Below are 5,000 nucleotides of genomic sequence, written 5' to 3' on the forward strand. Positions count from 1 at the left end.
AGTTAGAGGAGAGGAGTTGAGATGAAAAGCTTTTGATTCCACCCTCTCTAAAAGAGCAGTATGAGTGGAACCCGCCCAACTGCTACCCTCTTTGTCAGACTACTATAGAGACTCCTATTCTATTTAAGTAGGTCGGGGCGTACGGCTGGTAATGACTCACTTATTCCCTTAAAGCAACTGACCCAACTAACTTTTATCCCGTCTCAGTCTCTGTCAAATATTAGTGTTCGTTTCAATACGTCTGCTCTATCTAAGCGCTGGGTAGTGACTGACTGGGAAAGCGCGCCCAACACTCCCTCTGCTGCTACGGGGAGGGAGTGTTAAGAAAGGTGGCTGTGGCGACACACATACATATGAACACCCGCCCATCACTCTGTTCCCCGAGCACAAACTAAACACTTTACTTCTGAAAAAAAAAATAATAATAATGTTCAAAATAGGGGCTAGACTAATACAAGAGCAACTCTTCTGCTAAATACTGAATGAGACAAATTGAATGGATAAGGGGAAGTAAGGAAATTTACATGGGGAATATGAGTGACTGCACGAATATTATCTTAAGTGTTTCAGGCTGAGTAGGTACGTGATCAGGATGCGTCTAAGTCTTGTCCCTGGCCTGTCTCTCTCTTCTCATCTCTCTTTCTCTCCCTCTTTCATTATTATTTTTTCATGCGTTCCTACTACTTTTTTTTCATTTTATATCGCGTTATCTCGATGCACACAACAATACATACATACATACAGTAGGGTACACGGCAACGAATATGATTTTTCCATTGTAGCGTTCGTTATTGCAAATGTTCCTTCCGACGACTGAAGAGCCTATGTGAAAGAAAAAAAAAAAATGTTCCAGGAAACCAGAAAATAATAATAAAAAAAGTAAATCACAATTTTCGAAAAAGAAAAAAACATCAAAATTAGCACATTTGCACTACTAAATTTTAGAAAGCACAACAAATATACACAGTACCCTTCTGAGTTTCCCGCCTAGTCCTAAATTCTTACCATCCCGTGTTTCGCGCTGGTTTGACAAGTGTATGTCACATTTACCTACTGCCGGCGTCTCGCATATACGTACAGTAAAGCCTGCCTGAGTCGGAGCTCTCTCTCTCTCTCTCTCTCTCTCTCTCTCTCTCTCTCTCTCTCTCTCTCTCTCTCTCTCTCTCTCTCTCTCTCTCTCTTTTTTATCTAAACATAGGTACATGATCACCCGAAGGCGCACTGCCGTGTGCAACCTATTTTAGGGGTGGGACACAACACACAAATACAAATATAAATATATATACATATATATACATTCTTTATGATAGACTTATATTAATATTGTTAGCAGGGGGGTTGGGAACGAGCCCCTCCAGTGGTGTGCTGCTAACTTCACGTCCTGGGTATCCATCCCCCTGATATGAGGGACGGAGGACGCGAAGACGTTCCACAGTCTGGAGACTCGCCCCGAAAAGGTGCACTGGTGTTGGCTGGAGCGGGAACGCGGCACTTCCACTGAGTCACCACTGGATAACACCGTTCTCGTGTCCCGCGTGGTGACTCTGGTGGGCAGCCGTAGTCCCGCCAGGTGTGGCACACCCTGCACCTGTGCCTTGTGGAACACCACAAGGGCCGCCACGTCCCTGCGGTGTTCTAGCGTGTCGACGGGAGCCTCAGGATGGGCTGGGGCACCTGCTGCTTCCACCAGTCGCAGCGCCCGTCACTGGATGCCGTCGAGCTTGCTGATGTGTGTGGCAGCACAGGACATCCAGGAGAGGGCGGCATACTCTAAATAAGGCCGTATCTGGGCCTTGTAGAGCAAGAGCCTCCCTCTCCTGTCGAGCAAGTTGGCCACCCTCCTCAAGGAGGAGACTCGGTGTGAGGCCTTAAGGGCAATGTGTTTGACGTGGCGGTCAAACCGCAGCCCTCGATCCACCTCAACCCCCAGAATCTTGACGGACTCCTGGAGTTCGAGAGGAAGGCCACCAAAGCTTAGCCCTCCCTCCACTGCTGGCTCGGCAGCGGGGGATCGAGAAACTACCATTGCCTGTGTCTTCTCCGGAGCAAAGGTCACCTGCCAGCGTGCCCCCCACTCCTGTATCACCCCAAGCTGCTGATTGATCTCTTCAGCAGCACGCACACTTTCGTGTCGAGGGTAGGTACAGGAGAGAGTGCAATCGTCAGCATAAGCTGAGACCGCCGGCAGCTGTCGGAGAAGATCGTCCACGTAGATGTTCCACAGAACTGGCCCCAGCACCGAGCCCTGTGGCACTGACGCTCTCACCGGGAGGGACTCGGACGCTTGCCCATTGACAACGACCTGGAGGGTCCTTCCTTGGAGGAAGTCGCCAAGGAGCTGAAGGAGGTCACTCTGGATCCCCTTTGCCCTCAGCTTTTCCAGAAGGCCCCCATGCCAGACCCTGTCGAAGGCGCCCGCTATATCCAGGGCCACCACAACAGAGTCAAGGCCGCCGTCAAGGGCGTCCTGCCAGCCTCCGGTGAGGAGCATGAGGAGATCGGAGGTGGACCGCCCAGGTCTGAACCCAAACTGTTGGTCCGAGAGGAGGTAATTGTCCTGGAGGTGGTGACACACCACATCTGCCACCACCCTCTCGAACACTTTCCCCACCACAGAGAGCAGGGAGATGGGTCGATAATTTTTGGGGTCAGACTTGGAGCTCCTCTTGTGTACGGGAACTACCTGGGCCTCTTTCCACACTAAGGGCCAGGTATTTTCCCTCTCTCTCTCTCTCTCTCTCTCTCTCTCTCTCTCTCTCTCTCTCTCTCTCTCTCTCTCTCTCTCTGTGTGTGTGTGTGTGTGTGTGTGTGAAAATAAAAACAATCCTAAGAATTGTTAAATAGAATGAGACTGATTGAGAATGAAAATGGAATTCCGTATATATACAAGAGTGAGAAAGAGTGAGAAAAGATGAAGCAAAAATGACATAAAATGAATGAGGGGGAGAAAGCGATGTTTCACTCCCTTGTCCCTTATCTCTGACAGATAAGGGGAAGGGGAGATGACAAGGAGGGAGTTTTGAGATTTGAAATAGGACGAAAGAAGGGAGAAGAAATGAAAAAAAGGGAGGAAGGGACAGGCGGCAGATAGGTGAACAGCAGCTCGTACAGTTGGTGAGTTTTATATGCTTCAATGTATCTCGAGCCGCTCGCCAAACGCGCGTTAGCAAGGGACCCAGACGTTAACGCGGCGTCAGGCAAAACGCCGCGTCACGTGTGACCGGTATATATAGACTACCATTGACTTTGCTAACGCCGCGTTTGCTAACGCGCGTTGGAAACGCTTCGTATAATAAACAGGGCCTTAGTCTTGCGAGTTTTAGTTTATTACAATTAAATTTTTATTAAAATATCAGTTCTCCCAAGAATGACAAGTTCGTCTTTCTTGTGCTGGTTCGTTATTCCAATTAAATTTTTATTAAACTTCCAGTGCTCACACGACTGATGAGTTCTTTATGCCAGTTTTGGTTCTTTATTCTGATTAAATATTTATTAAAATTTCAGTGGATTATTGCAGTTTTACGTTATAACGACCGTGCGTTACCGAATTCCCTATTATTATTATTATTATTAAACATAACGGAGAAGGCAGAGTGGGACGAGCGCAAGCGCTATAAGTTGCCAGATGACAACCCCCACCCACCTTGACCGTAGAAAGAAGAAAGGAAAAGCAATTAGCACAATAGTAGGATGAAATCAGAGCAGGAGGAGAAAATAGGTTAAACAATTATAAAGAACGCCTCAACGAACTGAGAATTATTAAAACTCACAAAAAAATTCAACAAAAAAAATCAACAATTCTGACTTATTTAATATATGTCAGACAACACGAGTAAATGTAGTATAACTACTTAAAACTTGATGGTATAAAATCACAGGTATAGTTACATAATTTATCACAGGTATAGCTGCAAAAGCAACCAGAGTTTAATTGACTAGACTCTTCAAGATTTTGTTCGAAGCAGACATGAATTTTTGCACATCACTCGCAGTGCATGTGCCCTCGTCAAGCATGTTCCAAAGTCTTACAGCACAAGGAACAAAGCTTCGCTGAAACTGACTGGTGTGACACCTAATCTGCTGTAAGCAGCGCGCATGTGAATTTGACGCAAGTCGAGTGTTTCTGGTGGGCACAAATGCATTTGGGATGGAGGCATTCAGCGGGTGAAGCTGGTTGGCATGGATCTTATATAGCATGCAGACACTGCTGACATTGCGTCGGTGACCAAGATCCCAAGCTGCTTCGCCACCACAGAGGAACCTAGCGGAGGAGACAACTCTGTCAATGAGACGGAGGTGGGACACAGCTGCGGAAGACCACACAGGAGCACAATACTCCAGCAGTGGAAGAATAAAACACCGGAAGCAGCTGGCAGAGATAGACTGGTCACCAAAAATCCGGTAAGCCTTCCTCACAACGCCAAGCTTTTGCGAGGCAGAACTGACAAGACGCCTGATGTGCCGTTCAAAAGACAGTTTTGAGTCGAATCTGACACCCAAAATATCAAGCTCATCACATACTGTCAGAGGCGCGCCATCAACAAGCAGAGGGCCGTGAAGGGGATTTAGCGTGCGAGAGCGTGAAATACACAAGCATTTTGATTTTGATGCATTCAGTTTCATGTTCCAGGTGCGACACCAGTCAGATATACGATTATTATATATATGTATCGGGTAAATAATTTATAACGTTTGGAAAACTGCAAGGAAATTTTTTTTCTTTAAATAAAATGGGATATGTAACGAATAAATAATAAAAAAAAAGAATAGTAGAAATGCAGTAAGAAAATATTACTTTTTTTATGTATTAAGGTAAAGAAAATATACAAAATGAAAAAAAGAGAAGTAAAAAAAAAGTTAAATAAAATAGAAGCATTATAAAGTAAGTTAGAAGAAATATATTAATTTTTACCAGAATGATGCATAAATTTTGTCAAACTATTGTAGGCATCATCAAAGAATCGTATAAAACTTTCCCCAATGATAAGGCAACGAGAAAA

Source organism: Scylla paramamosain, unplaced genomic scaffold (genome assembly GCF_035594125.1).
Source record: "Scylla paramamosain isolate STU-SP2022 unplaced genomic scaffold, ASM3559412v1 Contig115, whole genome shotgun sequence".
NCBI lineage: Eukaryota > Metazoa > Arthropoda > Malacostraca > Decapoda > Portunidae > Scylla > Scylla paramamosain.